The sequence below is a fragment of the Globicephala melas genome, chromosome 1 (assembly GCF_963455315.2).
Source record: "Globicephala melas chromosome 1, mGloMel1.2, whole genome shotgun sequence".
NCBI lineage: Eukaryota > Metazoa > Chordata > Mammalia > Artiodactyla > Delphinidae > Globicephala > Globicephala melas.
Window position 1 is genome coordinate 112,011,466 of NC_083314.1, and position 19,703 is coordinate 112,031,168.

General features: G+C 38.3%; 1 protein-coding gene across 1 annotated transcript in view; it reads right to left on the minus strand.

Moving 5' to 3' along the window:
• LOC115858360 (calcium-activated chloride channel regulator 1-like) overlaps positions 1-19,703 on the minus strand; it is a 73,874-nt gene that overhangs the window by 16,144 nt on the left and 38,027 nt on the right.

The window sequence follows — 19,703 nt, forward strand, 5'->3', positions numbered from 1 at the left end:
GAATCTTTTTTGGTGAGTTCTAGTGTCTTCCTTTCGGTGACTGGTCAGCAGTTAGTTGTGATTCTGGTGTTCTCACAAGAAGGTGTGAGAGAACCTCCTTCCCCATTTTATGTTTTGGATGTCAAATTTCCATCTTTTTATTTTGTGTCTCCCTTAACTAATTATTTTAGTTATAGTTATTTTTCTTTTACTACTTTTGTCTTTTAATCTTCATACTAGCTTTATAAATAATTAATCCACTACTTTACTGTGTATTTACCTTTCTATTGAGATTTATTCTTTCATGTTTTCATGTTACTAATTAGTACCCTTTGTTTTCAGCTTAAAAAGGTCCCTTTAACATTTCATGTGAATTGCATTTAGTGATGATAGACTTTTTTAGCTTTCCCTTGTCTGATAAACTCTTTCTCTCTCCTTATCAATTATCATTCTGAATAATTTAGCTGGGTAGAGTATTCTTTTTTTTTTTTTCGGTAGGAGGGCCTCTCACTGTTGTGGCCTCTCCCGTTGTGGAGCACAGGCTCTGGACGGGCAAGTTCAGCGGCCATGGCTCACGGGCCCAGCCGCTCCGCGGCATGTGGGATCTGCCCACACCGGGTCATGAACCTGTGTCCCCTGCATCAGCAGGCAGACTCTCAACCACTGTGCAACCAGGGAAGCCCTGAGTAGAGTATTCTTGGTTGTTAGTTTTTCCTTTCAGCACTTTGAATGTATTATGCCACCCCGTTTGGCCTGCATAGTTTATACTGAAAAGTTTAATACTGCTCATAGTCTTATGGGGGTTGCCTTGTGGGTAACAAGTTATTTTTGTACTGCTGTTTTTAAGATTCTCTCCTTGTCTTTAACTTTTAACATTTTAATTATAATGCCCCTTTGTGTGGGTCTCTTTGGGTTCATCTTATTTGGAACTCTCTGGGTTTCCTAGGGCTGGATATCTGGTTCCTTCCCCAGGTTATGGAAGTTTTCAGTCATTATTTCTTCCAATAATTTTTTCTGCCCTTTTCTCTCTTCTTCTTCTTTTGGAACCCCTATGTGAGTGTTTATCTGCTTGATGTCGTCCCATAAGTTTCTTAAGCTATCTTCACCTTTATTCATTCTTTTTTCTTTCTTTTTATATTTTAACATTTTTATTGGAGTATAATTGCTTTACAATGTTGTGTAAGTTTCTGCTGTATAACAAAGTAAATAAGTTACATGTATACATACATCCCCATATTTCCTCCCTCCTGTGCTTCACTCCCACCCTCCCTATCCCACCCCTCTAGGTGGTCACAAAGCACCAAGCTGATCTCCCTGTGCTATGCAGCTGCTTCCTACTAGCTATCTATTTTACATTTGGTAGTGTATATATGTCAATGCCACTCTCTCACTTCATCCCAGCTTACCCTTCCACCCCCTATGTCCTCAACTCCATTCTCTATTTCTGCCTCTTTATTCCTGTCCTACCCCTAAGTTCATCAGAGCCTTTTTTTTTTAGATTCCATATATATGTGTTAGCATATGGTATTTGTTTTTCTCTTTCTGATTTACTTCACTGTGTATGACAGATTGTAGGTCCATCCACTTCACTATAAATAACTCAATTTCGTTTCTTTTTATTGCCAAGTAATATTCCATTGTATATATGTGCCACATCTTTATGCATTCATCTGTTGATGGACACTTAGGTTGCTTCCATGACCTGGCTATTGTAAATAGAGCTGCAGTGAACATTGTGGTATATGACTCTTTTTGAATTATGGTTTTCTCTGGGTATATGCCCAGTAGTGGGATTGCTGGGTTGTATGGTAGTTAAATTTTTAGTTTTTTAAGGAACCTCCATACTGTTTTCCGTAGTGGCAGTATCAATTTGCATTCCCAGCAACAGTGCAAGAGGGTTCCTTTTTCTCCACACCCTCTCCAGCACTTATTGTTTGTAGATTTTTTGATGATGGCCATTCTGACCAGTGTGAGGTGATATCTCATTGTAGTTTTGATTTGCATTTCTCTAATGATTAGTGATGTTGAGCATCCTTTCACGTGTTTGTTGGCAATCTGTATATCTTCTTTGGAGAAATGTCTGTTTAGGTCTTCTGCCCATTTTTGGATGGGCAATATAGTCACTTTGCTTTTTTGATACTGTGCTGTATAAGCTGCTTTTATTTTTTGGAGATTAATCCTTTGTCAGTTGCTTCATTTGCAAATATTTTCTCCCATTCTGTGGGTTGTCTTTTCGTCTTTTTTATGGTTTCCTTTGCTGTGCAAAGGCTTTTAAGTTTCATTAGGTCCCATTTGTTTGTTTTTGTTTTTATTTCCATTACTCTAGGAGGTGGATCAAAAAAGATCTTGCTGTGATTTATGTCAAACAGTGTTCTGCCTATGTTTTCCTCTAAGAGTTTTATAGTGTCTGGCCTTACATTTAGGTCTTGAATCCATTTTGAGCTTATTTTTGTGTATGGTGTTAGGGAGTGTTCTAATTTCATTCTTTTACATGTAGCTGTCCAGTTGTCCCAACACCACTTATTAAAGAGGCTGTCTTTTCTCCATTGTACATTCTTGCCTCCTTTATCAAAGATAAGGTGACCATATATGCGTGGGTTTATCTCTGGGCTTTCTATCCTGTTCCATTGATATATTTCTGTTTTTGTGCCAGTACCATACTGTCTTGATTACTGTAGCTTTGTAGTATAGTCTGAAGTCTGGGAGCCTGATTCCTCCAGGTCCGTTTTTCTTTCTCAAGATTGCTTTGGCTATTCAGGGTATTTTGTGTTTCCATACAAATTGTGAAATTTTTTGTTCTAGTTCTGTGAAAAATGCCAGGGCAGTTTGATAGCGATTGCTTTGAACTGTAGATTGCTTTGGGTAATATAGTCACTTTCACAATGTTGCTTCTTCTAGTCCAGGAACATGGTATATCTCTCCATCTGTTTGTCTCGTCTTTAATTTCTTTTATCAGTGTCTTATAGTTTTCTGCATACAGGTCTTTTGTCTCCTTAGTTAGGTTTACTGCTAGGTATTTTTTTTTTTTTTGCGGTACGCTGGCCTCTCACTGTTGTGGCCTCTCCCATTGAGGAGCACAGGCTCCGGACGGGCAGGATCAGCGGTCATGGCCCAGCTGCTCTGTGGCATGTGGGATCCTCCCAGACTGGGACAGGAACCCGTGTCCCCTGCATCGGCAGGTGGACTCTCAACCACTGCGCCACCAGGGAAGCCCTCTCCTAGGTATTTTATTCTTCTTGTTGCAATGGTAAATGGGAGTGTTTCCTTAATTTCTCTTACTGAGTTTTCATTGTTAGTGTATAGGAATGCAAGAGATTTCTGTACATTAATTTTGTATCCTGCTACTTTACCAGATTCATTGATTAGCTCTTGTAGTTTTCTGGTAGCATCTTTTGGATTCTCTATGTATACTATCATGTCATCTGCAGAGTGACAGTTTAATTTCTTCTTTTCAGATGTGGATTCCATTTGTTTCTTTTTCTTCTCTGATTGCTGTGGCTAAAACTTCCAAAACTATGTTGAATAATAGTGGTGAGAGTGGGAAACCTTGTCTTGTTCCTTATCTTAGAGGAAATGGTTTCAGTTTTTCACCATTGAGAATAGTGTTGTCTGAGGTTTGTCACATTTGGGCTTTATTATGTCTCCACTTTCTGGAGAGTTTTTATCATAAATGGGTGTCGAATTTTGTCACAAGCTTTTTCTGCATCTATTGATATAATCATATGGTTTTTATTCTTCAATTTTTTAATATGGTGTATCACATTGATTGATTTTCATATATTGAAGAATCCCTTGCATTCCTGGGATAAACCCCACTTGATCATGGTATATGATCCTTTTAATGTGCTGTTGGATTCTGTTTGGTAGTATTTTGTTGAGGATTTTTGTATTTATGTTCATCAGTGATATTGGCCTGTAGTTTTCTGTTTTTGTGACATCTTTGTCTTGCTTTGGTATCATGGTGATGGTACTCTTGTAGAATGAGTTTGGGAGTGTTCCTCCCTCTGCTATATTTTGGAAGAGTTTGAGAGGATAGGTGTTAGCTCTTTACTAAATGTTTAATAGAATTCACCTGTAAAGCCATCTGGTCCTGGGCTTTTGTTTGTTGGAAGATTTTTAATCACAGTTTCAATTTCAGTGCTTGTGATTGCTCTGTTCATATTTTCTGTTTCTTCCTGTTTCAGTCTTGGAAGCTTATACGTTTCTAAGAATTTGTCCATTTCTTCTAGGTTGTCCATTTTATTGGCGTATAGTTGCTTGTAGTAATCTCTCATGATCCTTCGTATTTCTGCAGTGTCAGTTTTACTTCTCCTTTTTCATTTTTAATTCTGTTTTTTGAGTCTTCTTTTTTTTCTTGATGAGTCTGACTAATGGTTTATGAATTTTGTTTATCTTCTCAAAGAATCAGCTTTTAGTTTTATTGGTCTTTGGTATTTTTCTCTTCATTTCTTTTTCCTTTGTTTCTGATCTGATCTTTATGATTTCTTTCCTTCTGTTAACTTTGGTGTTTTTTTAAATTTTTCTTTCTCTAATTGCTTTAGGTGTAAGGTTAAGTTGTTTATTTGAAATGTTTCTTGTTTCTTGATGTAGGAGTGTATTGCTATAAACTTCCTTCTTAGAACTCTTTTTGCTGCATCCCACAGGTTTTGGGTCGTCGTGTTTTCATTGTCATTTGTTTCTAGGAATTTTTTCATTTCCTCCCTGATTTCCACAGTGATCTCTTTGTTATTTAGTAACATATTGTTTAACCTCTGTGTTTGTGTATTTTACGTTTTTTTCCCTGTAATTCATTTCTAATCTCATAGCATTGTGGTCAGAAGAGATGCTCGATATGATTTCAATTTTCTTAAATTTACTGAGGCTTGATTTGTGACCCACAATATGATCTATCTTGGAGAATGTTCCTTTCACACTTGAGAAGAAAGTATAAAATGCTGTTTTCGGATGGAATGTCCTATAAATATCAATTAAATGTATCTGGTCTATTGTGTGATTTAAAGCTTCTGTTTCCTTATTTATTTTCACTTTGGATGATCTGTCCATTGGTGTAAGTGAGGTGTTAAAGTCCACCACTATTATTGTGTTACTGTCGATTTCTTCTTTTATAGCTGTTAGCAGTTGCCTTATGTATTGAGGTGCTCCTATGTTGGGTGCATATATATTTATAATTGTTATATCTTCTTCTTGGATTGATCCCTTTATCATTATGTCATGTCCTTTCTTGTTTCTTGTAACATTCTTTATTTTAAAGTCTATTTTATCTGATACGAGTATTGCTACTCCAGCTTTCCTTTGATTTCCATTTGCAAGGAATATCTTTTTCCATCCCCTCACTTTCAGTCTGTATCTGTCCCTAGGTCTGAAGTGGTTCTCTTGTAGACAGCATATATATGGGTCTTGTTTTTGTATCCATTCAACCAGTCTGTGCCTTTTGTTTGGAGCATTTAATCCATTTACTTTCAGGTAGTTATCCATATGTATATTCCTATGACCATTTTCTTAATCGTTTTGGGTTTTTTATGGTAGGTCTTTTCCTTCTCTTGTGTTTCCTGCCTAGAGAAGTTCCTTTCCTTTAGCATTTGCTGTAAAGCTGGTTTGGTGGTGCTGAACTCTCTTAGCTTTTGCTTGTCTGTAAAGGTTTTAATTTCTCTGTCGAATCTGAATGAGATCCTTGCTGGGTAGAGTAATCTTAGTTGTAGGATTTTCCCTTTCATCACTTTAAATATGTCCTGCCACTCCCTTCTGGCTTGCAGAGTTTTTGCTGAAAGATCAGCTGTTAACCTTATGGGGATTCCTTTGTATGTTATTTGTTTTTTTTCCCCTTGGTACTTTTATATTTTTTCTTTGTGTTTAATTTTTGGTAGTTTGATTAATATGTGTTTTGGCATGTTCCTCCTTGGGTTTATCCTGTATGGGACTGTCTGCACTTCCTTGACTTGACTGACTATTTCCTTTCCCATATTAGGGAAGTTTTCAAGTATAATGTCTTCAAATATTTTCTCAGTCCCTTTCTTTTTCTCTTCTTCTTCTGGGACCCCTATAATTCGTTGTTGGTGTGTTTAATGTTGTCCCAGAAGTCTCTGAGACTTTCCTCAATTCTTTTTATTCTTTTTTCTTTATTCTGCTCTGCAGAAGTTATTTCCACTATTCTATCTTCCAGGTCACTTATCTGTTCTTCTGCCTCAGTTATTCTGCTATTGATTCCCTCTAGAGTATTTTTAATTTCATTTATTGTGTTGTTCATCGTTGTTTGTTTCATCTTTAGTTCTTCTAGGTCCTTGTTAAACTTTTCTTGAATTTTCTCCATTCTGTTTCTGAGATTTTACATCATCTTTACTATCATTACTCTGAATTTTTTTTCAGGTAGACTGCCTATTTCCTCTTCATTTGTTTGGTGTGGTGGGTTTTTACCTTGTGCCTTCATCTGCTGCGTATTCTTTGTCTTCTCATTTCGTTTAGCTTACTGCTTTTGGAGTCTCCTTTTCGCAGGCTGCAGGTTCATAGTTCCTGTTATTTTTGGTGTCTGTCCCCAGTGGGTGAGGTTCATTCAGTGGCTTGTGTAGGCTTCCTGGTGCAGTGGATTGATGCCTGGTGTTCTGGTGGTTAGGCCTATATCTTGTCGTTCTGGCAGGCAGGGCTTTGTCCAGTGTTGTGTTTTAGTGTGTCTGTGAATTTAGGATGACTTTAGGCAGCCTCTCTGCTAATGGGTGGGGTTGTGTTCCTGTCTTGCTAGTTGTTTGGCATGCGGTGTCTAGCACTGTAGCTTACTGGCCATTGTGTGGAGCTCAGTCTTAGTGTTGAGACAGAGATATCTGGGAGAGCTTATGCTGATTAATATTATGTGGGGCCATGAGGTCTCTGGTGGTCCAATGTCCTGGACTCGCCTCTAGCACCTCAGAGGCTCTGGTCCGACACCTGGCCAGACCCTGCCAGCCACACGAGCCACATGGCTCGGAAGAAAAGGAAGAAAAACAAACAAATGAACAGATAGAATGCCAAAACAAATGGTAAAAGCAAAACTAAACTGACAACGTCACACAAAGAAACATACACATACACAGTCATAAAAAGAAACAAAGAAACAAAAAAAAAAAAACAAAAAAAACCAAACAGACAGAATCCTAGGACAAATGGTAAAAGCAAACCTAAACAGACAAAATCACACAAAGAAACATACACATGCATGCTCACAAAAAGAGAAAAAAGCAAAAAAAAAAAAAAAAAAAAGGAAGAGCAACCAAACCAATAAAAAAACCCACCAGTGATAATAAGCACTAAAAACTAAACTAAGATAAACATAAAACCAAAAATGAATCAGATGCAGAAAGCAAACCCCAAGTCTACAGTTGCTCCCAATGTCCATTGCCTCAATTTTGGGAACATTCATTGTCTATTCAGGTATTCCACAGATGCAGGGTTTATCAAGTTGATTGTGGGGATTTAATCCACTGCTCCTGAGGCTTCACAGAGAAATTTCCCTTTCTCTCCTTTGTTTGCACAGCTCCTGGGATTCAGCTTTCGTTTTGACCCCACCTCTGCGTATAGGCCACCTTCAGGTGCCTGTTTCCCACCCAGACAGGAGGAGGTTAACTCAGCAGCTGATTAGGGCTCTCTTAGGCTGGGGAGAGGGAGGGGTATGGTAGTCATAACTGGAATACGGGGTGAGCCTGCGGAGGCCAGCATGACATTGTAACAGCCTGAGGTGCACCGTGTGTTCTCCCGGGGAAGTTGTCCCTGCATCACGGGACCCTGGCAGTGATGTGCTGCACAGGCTCCCAGGGGGCTGTGGTTCATTACCTGTGCTTGCACACAGGATTCTTGGTGGCAGCGGCAGCAGCATTAGCGGTCCATGCCTATCTCTGCGGTCAGAGATGAGAGCTGTGACTTGTGCCCATCTCTGGAGCTCACTTAGGCAGTTCTGTGCTGTCTGTGGGAACACAGACCAGGAATCCCTCTCCTCACGCACCCCAAAACAATGGTTTCTTGCTTCTCCAGTAGGTCCAGACTTTTTCCTGGGCTCCCTCCCAGCTAGCTGTGGTGCGCTAGCCCCCTTTAAGCTGTCTTCATGCAGCCAGCCTCCGTCCTCTCCCTGGGGTCTGACCTCCAAAGCCCAAGCCTCAGCTCCCACCCCCCACCTGCCCTGGTGGGTGAACAGAAAAGCCTCTCAGGCTGGTGAGTGCTGGTCGGCACTGATCCTTTGTGTGGGAATCTCTCCACTTTGCCCTCTGCACCCCTGTTGCTGTGCTCTCCTCTGTGGCTCTGAATCTTCCCCCCCATCTCCCCTGTCCCCACTAGTGGAGGGGCTTCCTAGTGTGTGGAAACTTCCTCCTTCATAGGTCCCTCCCAGAGGTGTGGGTCCCATCCCTATTCATTTGTCTCTGTTTTTTCTTTTTTCTTTTGCCCTACACAGGTACGTGGGGAGTTTCTTGTGTTTTGGGAAGTCTGAGGTCTTCTGCCAGCATTCAGTAGGTGTTCAGTAGGAGTTTTTCCACATGTAGAGGTATTTTTGATGTACTTGTGGGGAGGAAGGTGATCTCCACATCTTACTTCTCTGCCATCTTGAAGGTCTCCTCTCTTCTTTTTTCTTTTTGATGCTCTGATGGGGTGAGTTCTTCTGATTGGGTGCCTTGTCTTCAAGTTGACTGGTCTTTCCTTCTGTTTCATCTAGCCTGCTGTTTAACCACTCTAGTGTATTTTTCAGTTCAGTTATTGTATTCTTCAACTCTGTGACTTCTGCTTGGTTCTTTCTTGTATTTTCTAATATTTTTTGAAGTCCTCAGTGTGTTCATCCATTTTTCTCCTGAGTTTGGTGAGCATCTTTATGACCATCCTTTGAATGCTTTATCAGATAAATTACTTATCTCTATTTCATTAAAGTTTTTTTTCTGAGGTTTTATTTTGTCGTTTGTTTTGTTGTTTGTTAACTCTTTCTGTTGGTTTCTATGCATTTGATGCAATAACCACCTCTCCCATTCTAGAAATAGTGGCTTCATGTAAGAGATGAACTTTGTCATTCAACCCTGCCCTAGGTGTTGGTTGTCTCTCAAACCTTTGTGATTATCCAAGGAGCCTATTATATTTTAAATAGTTCTCAGTAGTCAAGGGTGTGCCAACACTTGTCAAAGTCCCAGAGGGGAGGATCTCAGTCAGCATGTAGGTTCAGGCTGATTGGAAGCCAGACCCTCAGACAGCAGCTTTTAAAATATGCAAATATACACAGTCCTGTGGGACCACAAGTGTATGCCCCACTGGTCACCAGAACCTGGTAATCTGGAGGTCTCCCCTGGTGGCAGTCATAAAAATCAGGGCTCTAGACAAGTGTATAAACTCTTTTCTGTGATACTGGTGAGACATAGCGAGGCAGAGGAAGACCACAAAGATGGCATCCTTTGGGCCGTGTTCTCTGAGAGTAGCTGCATAGGCCCTTAGGTGTGTGCCAGACCTGAAGCTTGTCCATCTGGCCAAAGCTCCAGGACAAGAAAATAGGCCTCTTTCACAAAAAGCCTGGGAATGTCTTTCAGTCTGTTGTCTGTGTAGTACCTTGGGGATAGTAGCCTGTCAAGAGTTGTGTCTCTGATTGGTACATACAAGTCCCCTGCCACAAGAAGCAAGCAGTCAAGGGGTGTCACCTGGACAGTATCCTCAAAAACTGGGTACTAGACATAAAAACCAAGGGACCAGATATGTGTAAGAGTTCCCCTCTAGGAGATACTAGCACTCTGGTGCATAGCAGAGAGAGAGTGCAAAGATAGCAGTTGCCCTGTGAGGTCTGTGGCAGGGATTACAGTCAGCCCTTACATGTGTGTTTAACTAGAAGCCTGCTTCTAGGCTGCATGTATGATGATTAGCTAATAGGCCTCTTTCACAGAGACTGAACTTTGTTGCCTCTTTCTGTGCTCTGGGGGTGGTATCTGTTTAAGAACTCTTTTTCTGTTGATTACAGTCTTGTGTGACTTGCAAGCAAAAGCTCCACTGGCCACCAGAGCCAGGCCATGTAGAGGTGTCCTGTGTAGAAGCTGCAAAAATTGGGGTATATGACAAAGGTATATGTTCCTTTCTGGAAGATACTGGTGATTGGAGTAAGGCAGAGGGACTGTGCAAAGATTCCATCCACTGGCCTGTATTCCCTGCGAGCACTTCCTTAGGCCACTAGATATGTGTCAAGGCAGAGGCGTGCACCTCAGGCTAAAGCTCCTGGACTAGCAAATAGACTCCTTTCACACACTTGGGGTTGTGTTTCAGTCTGCTGTCTGGACAATGCACCAGGGTGGTAGCCTTCCTAGAACTGTCTCTCTGATTGTTACAGTCCCTTCAGGCCCAGGAACACAAACTCCCCTGGCCTTCAGAGTCAGCAATCAAGGGGCATCCCCTGGGCAGTAGCTGTACAAATCAGGCTTTCAGACATGTGTAAAAACTCCCTTCTGGGAGATACTGGTACTCTGGAGCACTGTAGAGGGACAGCGTGAAGATGGTGCCCACTGACTGTAGTGAGGTAGAGGGGGGAGAATAAAGATGGTACCCACTGGAAAAAGAAAAAAAAAGAGATTGTGGTGTCCCCTAGGGGGCTAGAGCAAGGCAGAGGGAGAGTATAAAGATGGCATCACCAGTCTCTGTCCCCAGGAAAGGTTTCAGCAGTCTCCTACATGTGTGAGTTAAATTAGATGCCTGCCTGTCAGGCTAGTGCTTTAACATAAGTAGAGTGAGCCTCGTTCACTTTGTTATTGTCTGTCTCTGTGCTGGGCCCTGGGGAGGATGAGTCCTAGCACTCAAGCCTTTTAAAAGCCAATTCTGAGTCTTGTGGGTTCGGTGAATGCAAGCCTCATTGGTTTTCAAAACTAGATATTTTGGGGGCTCATCTCTCAAGTGCAGGTCTTAAAAGCTGGGGTGCTAGATGTGGGGTTCCAACCCTGCGCTCCTCAGCTCTGGGTTTGAATTCCCTCCTGATTCTGGATTGCATGCTGGGAGTGGAGTTTATGGTGAGATTTTGTCCCAGCCTCTCCTACCCATTTCAATGTGTTTTTCTTCTCATTTTCCTGATGTGTAGTCATTGTTCAGCCAGCCTTTAGGGCTTTTTTTTTTTTAAAGAGGAAATTGTTCCATATGTAGCTGTAGACTGTATGTCCATGGGAGGAGGTGAGTTCGTGATCTTCTTATATTGCTGTGTTGAACCGTAACCCATCCTCTTTTTGAAAACGTTTTTTAAAAATATTGAAACAGTTTCAAACTTACAAAAAATGTTGCAGTGACCAATTTTTATATGAATTTCTTTCTGGACTTAGAAGTTCTAAGATCATTCAGATATGGTACATTTGAAACGCTATCAGTAGGAACACAAATCATGATTATAAATTCTCTTGGGAGACCTTTCTCTCCACCCTTTTCAGAGCTTATTCCATGACAGAAAATCTTCCTTGTCATCTTGCTGTGCCAGGGATTGACTTTATCACTGAGGGTACAGAACTTCCCAGATCTTTTTATGGGGGGAGGGCATGAGGAGGGGCTCATAGTTTCTAATTTCTGCATGCACCAAGGGCCCAAATTCTTATCTCCAGCTACCATATGAGTTTAAAGCTACCTTCCTCATCCAACCCCCTTCCCACTCAGGATAGGATCATACTGTGTGCTCAGAGTTCCAGTGTTCAGTTCTTTCTCTATTTCTGACACCTAAGTATTTCTCTCTTTTTTTGCAAACTCAAATATGTGTTAAAAAATTTTTTTTCACTCTACATAGCATTACTAGGTGTTTGTAATGGAAGAGCTTTCATGTTATCTGGTCTGACTGTATTAGTTAGGAATTGATTGTGTTCAGCTTAAGTTACAGAAACCTGGGTACAGTGACTTACTAAAATAGGGATTCATTTTTTCACCTGCTAAGAAGTTCAGAGGTTGGCAGCTTTCTATGTTTCTATTTTGCTATTTGTAGCATGTAGCTTTCATCCCCATATCTCAGGATGTTTCCTATACTTCTAGGCATTACATATGTCTTAAAGGCAGAAAAAAGATGAAAGGTGAAATCAAAAGGTACTTGCAACTGAGTCTGCTTTCTCTTTTTTTTTTTAAATCAAGAAAATAGCATTTTCATAAGCCCCACCTAGTAAACTTTTATTTGCATCTCTTTGACCAGACGTGGGTCATTTGATTCCTTCTAAAAGCAATAGAGTTTGATAAATGCAGTGTGCGCTGTTGAAAAATACCCATTTTTTTTTTAACAAGGCACACTGTCATGCTGAACAAGATGGGGGTACTGTTAGCAAACAAGAAGTGGAGAAGAGTTATAGGACAAGCAACTATCAATATCTGCCATGCTTCTGTGCGGCAAGAACTGAAAGTCTCCTGTGTTCTTTCTGCTGCACTGCAACTTCCTTTCAGTTTTTAGACTGAACAGGGTAGGCAACATAACTCACAGGGCAGAGTACAAAATGGAAGTATGGAACTCCTTGTTCAAGAAATAGGAGAAAAGTGTCAAAGGTACAAAAGTAGAAAACTTTTTCCTTTCTTCTGTGGTCTCTCAACTTTCATAGTGTTTTTAATTTGCTACTTAATGTCATTCTAAGCAAAAAATAAATAAATAAAAATTTAGATTATTAGCATGAATTTTACCTTGCATCTTCATATTGTAAATGCCAGTTTTAAAACTCAAATATAAGACCATTGAAATTACACAATTTGTAATTCTTAGTGTGCCCATACGTTTCTATTTCATTCTTACCAAAGTAGTAGAAATGCTGTACAAATCTAATTCAGTTTTTAAAATTTCATTTCTTGATATATGCACATTCTACCAATATTCTGTACCTTTGGCTTAATGATGAATAAGGAAGGACTGAAAGGAAGATGAACTATAGATTGCCCTTTCCTTCTCTCATCATTTTCAGTGTCATTGGTTGGAAGCTTCCATATAAACTTACCTTATTCTCTCATTGGTCTGCTAGAATTCTTTATTCATGAAGTGTTGTTAACACTATGTGAATGTGGCAGCAAGGACTGGCAGTGAATATGTGTATCTGAAAGTGCTGATATGGAAAGATTTCTAAGATATAATAATAAAAAAAACAACATGCGGAACAATGTGTGAGTCTGTGTAAATAAAAAATGAATGTGTTTGTTAAGTATATATAAGTACTTTGTATATACAATAATTTTAAGAAACTTTTTTTCAGTGGTTATCTTTGGGGAAAAAGTACAGTGGGGCAAGGAGTGGGAAGGGTTGAAGTCTTTCACTTTTCATTTTGTATCTTTCTTTACCGCTTGGATTTTCAGCCTGTGTGTGTCTGTTTGCTTGTGTGTGTGTGTGTGTGTGTGTGTGTGTATACACACTTATATATAACATTTCTTTCATATTTTAATTTTTTAGTTTTAGAGTACTCTAACAATTTTATTGATTTAATAAATATGATGCATGCTCATTAAAAATATTGAAATGGCAAAGCAATGGACAAGGAAGAAAGCAACCAGCAACCCAGAACCACCACCCAGAAATAGCCAGTGTAAACATTTGGTGAAAATCTCTTTCTATGTAAATACAGGTGAAGAATGAGTGAGAGAGACACAGAAGGAAAGATAAAAAAGAGAAAGGGACAGTTATAAAAGGCATTAAATTAAGTTTACTTGAATTTAACAGAAACAAAAAACTAGAATGAAAAATGAATAGCTAAACTTCATTATTTCTTTTCTGCAGGAGGTATTAGATCCTAAAGGACCCCTCTTGGAGTCATTGGAATCTTTTTGTATGAGTTTTTTTTCCCCCCCTCCTTTGACTACTGGTTTCAATCTTAGACATTGTCTATTAACTTATTATATGAAAGATGAGATAATGAGAGCTCATATTTTTTTACCTTTCCTTTGTCTCCCTACAAACTTATATTGCTTTTATTATTTCTAATTTTCAGTAGAGAATTAAACAGAGAGTCAGGATTAATGTTCAGTGTCACTAGAGGATGTAGGAAAACAAGTACTCTCATATACTGTTGAAGGAAGTTATACATTGATAAAGACATTTGGGATGATAATTATTTATCAGCATATGAAATGTATAAGGTCTTTGACCTAGCAATTCTACCTGTAGGAATCTATCCAAAGACATGTTTGTACAGAGATAAGTATACAAAGATATTTTTGTAATACTGTTTTAATACTAAAAAATTGGAAACAACTTAAATATTAATCAGTAAGGAAATAGTTTTATGACTTATAGTGCATTCATAATTTGGAATAATATACACTTGTTAAAAGAATGATGGAGATAAATATGTACTAAAATGGAAAAAAAGTCTCAATTATGTTGTTAAGAGAAAAAAAGCAAGTCATATATTATACCTACAGTGTGATTCCATTTATTTATTATAAAAGAATATATATATTTATACATAAGCATAAAATTTACATACCCACATTGGTACAGAATGGTACACATAGAGAAAGAGACAAAGAGGAAGAGACTGGGTGGATAAAGAGGAACTTTAACATTTAACTGTATATACTTAAAAACTGCTTTAGTGTTTTACAATAGGAATGTATATGTTGTGTAAAAGATAGAGAGGGGGCTTCCCTGGTGGCGCAGAGGTTGAGAGTCCGCCTGCCGATGCAGGGGACATGGGTTCGTGCCCCAGTCCAGGAATATCCCACATGCTGTGGAGCGGCTAGGCCCATGAGCCATGGCCGCTGAGCCTGTGCGTCCGGAGCCTGTGCTCCACAATGGGAGAGGCCACAACAGTGAGAGGCCCGCGTACCGCAAAAAAAAAAAAGATAGGGAGGAGAAAAAAGAAAAAATAACTAGTTTCTTCTCAAAAATTTAATATTAATATGTGAGAGTAAAATACCTAATTAATTTTGTCTAGTAATTCATATTTAAGGATTAATATGATCATTAAATCTGCATTATATTTCAAGTAAAAAAAACAAAGCAGCTTCTGACACAATCCACATGACTTGCCATAGATATTGGCCAAAAAGTCAAAACTTTCCCTCACCTCAAAATGACATAATTTCTCTCCTGTTATGCTTAGGATCTTGGAATAATTTAATTTGCCACCTTCTTTGTTCCTGAGTAAAAGTGCTAGGTTAACAGCAATGTTATTCTCTTTCAAAGTATTTCTAGAAATATCTTGGTCTTTATGCCCAAGTTTTCACTGGAAGAACTGAATACTCATTCCACTCATTCTGCTTGATTATACTTTTGTTTTATACTTTAGTTAATGATACTACTTTGTGACTTGAGATGAAATCTAAAAGAAAGAGTAAAATAACAGGTTGACCCACATTGTTGTAATTTAGGTTAATATGACTCTTACTAGCAATAAACTTCCTATACTGAAAGGTACATATCAGTTATTCACTGATGCTTTGAAGTATGGGAATAAGGAGACAATATCATCAAATGCAGTGGTGTAAGTTTAAACTCTTAAGTTCCCAAGGAAAATTTCAAAAAGACCCACTTACCTGTTGCTTACCAGTCAGATCAACTAACAGACACCTATTATGAGCAATCCCTAACAGACACCTATTATGAGCAATCCCTTTGGTAAATTCAATACAGTACACCAACCAATATAAGATTGCCCCTTCTATCAAAGGACAGACCCACATAAGATTTTATGGAAAGTCAAATCTAAGAAAGTCTAGTTTTGAATGCATTCTAGTGATTGTGCTGGAGTTAAGGATATCCACAAGTCTTACTCAGAAGCACAAAATGTGATCCTTGTGCTCCGAGGGCATATAATCTAGTTTTGTTCACGTGCAAAGAAAACCTACACTGTGAGGTTGTGTGATGCCAAGTATTAATTGAACAGAACAGATAAGTGTTATAGAAAGTCACAGAAAGGACACATTATTACTCTACTACACATAGAGTAGTCAGGTAAACCCTAGAGCATGAGACAGGAGACATCTAATAATGTTTAGAAGGCAGTTGGAAATATGTAACTAAAGCTTGGGAAAGAACACCAGGTTAAAGGTACAATTGTTTGAGTATTTGCGTAGATGTGATAGATAAGATTTCCATCAGGAGATATACAGTGAGAAGGAAAGGAAGGTTAAAGCTTGAAGAAAAGAGTAAGACACTGTGAAAATAAGAAAAGACAGATTTTAAAAAATAGTAGAACATTTGGAAATTTAAAATACAGTCATTAAAATAAAAATCTTATGGACTGATTTATAGCTTATTAGATGCAGATGAAGAGATATTAGTAAATGAAGATAGTTCTGAGGAAATTATACAGAAAGGCAGCATGAAGAAATAAGGAATGAAAAGTATGAATTAAGAAAAATGATAGGGTGAGAAAGTTCAATATATTATCCAATAAGATTTCCAGAAAGCAAGATAAGAAAGAAGGAGACAGACAAGTTTGATGAGATCATGGTTGATAATTTCAAAACTTTGAAAGAATTGATGAAATAATGTCTCAAGGTCAATAATCAGAAGTCTCAAGCAAAATAAAAAGAAGTATACTCTAGGCATATTGTAGCAAATTGGAATACTGCAAAAAAACAGATAAAATCTAGAAAGGAATCAGATATAAAAGATAGGTTACTTGCAAAGAAATAACTATTGGATTAGCAATAGAGTAGCAACAGATTTCTCAAGAACAGTGGAAGCCAGAAGTTAATTAAACAGTATCTTCAAGGAGCTGAGGAAAAACCAATAAACTTAGAATTTAATACACAACTAAAGTATCACTTAATAGTTCCAAATAATGACACTTTTCAGACAAAGATTGAGAAAATTTACCTCTCACAGATTGTCATTGAAAGACTAAAATATCCACATTAATTCTGTACATTGTTTAAAGATATATTCATATGTCTTACATATGTATCATATACAGTACATGTAAATGGTAAAATTATAAAAACAAGCATATATGGGGATATATATATACGTATAGCTGATTCACTTTGTTATACAGCAGAAACTAACACAACATTGTAAAGCAATTATACTCCAATAAAGATGATATAGGGCTTCCCTGGTGGTGCAGTGGTTGAGAGTCCGCCTGCCGATGCAGGGGACACGGGTTCATGCCCCGGTCCGGGAAGATCCCACATGCCGCGGAGCGGCTGGGCCCGTGAGCCATGGCCACTGAGCCTGCGCTCCACAACGGGAGAGGCCACAACAGTGAGAGGCCCGCATACCGCAAAAAAAAAAAAAAAAAAAAAAAAGATATAAAAAATAAATGAAAAATAAAATAAGGGAAAAAAAAAATAATAAAAACAAGCATGGGAATGAAAAAACACCTAATTCAAAATAGTGTTTATCTGTGAGAGGAGAGAAGAGAATGGAATTAGAGCTTCATTTGGATTTTTTAAGCTAGTTATACAGGCATTCATTCTATTTTTTAAGGCATTTTTTGGTCTACTTGAAATATATTTAAAAAGGGAGTAGGGAGTAAGAAAAGGAATGATCTACAATATCAAATATTGCATGAGAAAATGAGAACAGGAAATTCCACAGATTTGGATACTTAAAGCCCACTGAATATGCTCCAGAGAATTGTTTTCCTAGAGAAGGGAGAATGAAAACATCCATTCCAGTCTGCCTACATGTGTTCCTATCATTTCTCCCCTCCTGTTATAGTAAAAGAGATGTCCCTCTGCCCATCAAATATCAGTCCTTTCCCTGTGTGTTCTGGATCCTACCTCTCCCACCTTTTTAGGGTCCATATATTTACCCCTTTCTTTCCTATATTTTCATTTTCTCCCTTTCTACAAGTTCCTTTCCAATATTTAAACATGCTTAGGTCTCTCCTTTTTTTAAACTCCTCTTCCCCGATTGCTGCGAAACCAAATACTGCCTCTTTCCACTCTCACAGTCCTATTCCAACCACTGCCTTTTTTATCTCCTTCCCATGTCAAACATCTTAAAAGAATTATCTCTAATTAGTGTCTCAATGTCTATACCTCCCATTTACCTCTGAAACCACTCTAATGTAACTCCTCCCCCGACCCCCATTCCACAAAAATTATTCTCCTTAAGGTCACCAGTGATTTTTCTGTCTTGACCTCTTACCATTACTTATTCCGCACTATTTCCTTCTTATCCATCATCATCATGCAGTATTTACTGAGCATTTACCATATGCCAGACACTGTTTTAAGCACTTTATGTGTATTATTTCCTTCTTGAAACCTCTCTTCCTTTGGCTTCTATGACATAACACCCCTCTGATTTTCCTTCTACTTCTCAAGTAGATACTCTTTGGTTTCTTTGCTCATCCTCATCTCTTCATCTTTAATAGATGAAGTTCCTCAAGGCATCATCCTTATTCCTCTATTCTTCTCACTTTATACCACAGATATTGCTTCCACTCATATATGTCTATATATACACAGATGACTTTCAATTTTATTTTCATTTCATCCACTAGTATTTCAGCATGTAATTCTTTAAAAGATAAGAACTCTTTTTTTTTTTTTTTTGGTTAAACGTAACCACAATACCATTATCATACCCAAAACAAAAGTAATAATAATTCCTTAATATTGGCAAATACTGGGTCAGTGGCAACTTTCCAATTGTCTCATAAATATCATAAAATTCAGATTCTAATCAAGTTACTCACTTGATTGCAAACCTTTAGTGGTTTCTCAATATTCTTAGAATAAAGAACAAAATCTATAACCTGTCCTACAGATCTTGCATGATTTTTCCTTGTTTATCTAGTCAGCCAGATCAATAGAATTGAATCTAGAGACCTAAAATGTTATTTCACATCTATTATCTTGAGTTGACATCTAATTGATAATAATAAGTCAGAAAAAGGAACTGAAACACTCATGGTGAAATTTTTGTCTTTTGGAGTTTGTTTTGAGCAAAACCAGGGAGTTGAGAAATACTCATTAGAGAAATGATGCAGGCCTGGCTCAGCTAAGGTACAGATGCTAATGGAAGGGTCTTGATAGACATTACCCTTGGACAGCCTGCCACATATGCTACACAGCAAACTCTCAGGGTTTGGGGAAAATCCAATACAATTTAAATTGTTTTTTTTTGTTATCCCTGGACAACCTTCACAAGGACAGACTGCCTAGATGGACCTCTTTGCTGTCAGCTAATTAGTTTACCACTAAAGATGTGCAAACACAACTCAGTCTTCTGAGACTGCAGTTTTTTCCTCATAAGTACAGTTTTTGCCCTTGTTCCTGGATAGCAGTCTAATGACTGTCTCCCTGTATGTTAAAAATTTTGTTTGTAGGTAAATAACAAAATGTCTCTGAGTTGTTCTTTGATAATAAAAACTTAGTTGTACTTGCAAATTTGTTCTTTCTCTACTCTTTCTCACCTTAATACCTCAACCAGCTCAGTTTTTCAAGATGGAAATCTGGGAATATTTTCAATGCTTTCTTGTCCCTCATGCCTGGTTCCTTCCCAATATCCAATTCATCACCAAGATCTGAATCTGCTTTCACAATACATCTTGACAGCAACCACTATAGTCTGAGCCCAAACCATGTATTGTTTGGGCTATTTAAATACTCTCCTAATTGGCCCTAATTGCTTTCCCTACATTCACATTCATCTCCTTCCATTTCACTTCCCCAGGGAGTCAGAATGTTCTTTTAAAACCATGTATCTTATCACATATCTTTCCCTGTTTAAATACTTCAAATTGCTTCTATGATACCTATGATAAAATGATAAATCCTGAATTCGTTACATGGCCTATTCTTTCACAAGGCCCTGCTTGATCTGGCCCCCATATACACCTGTCTAATCTAATCTGGTACTG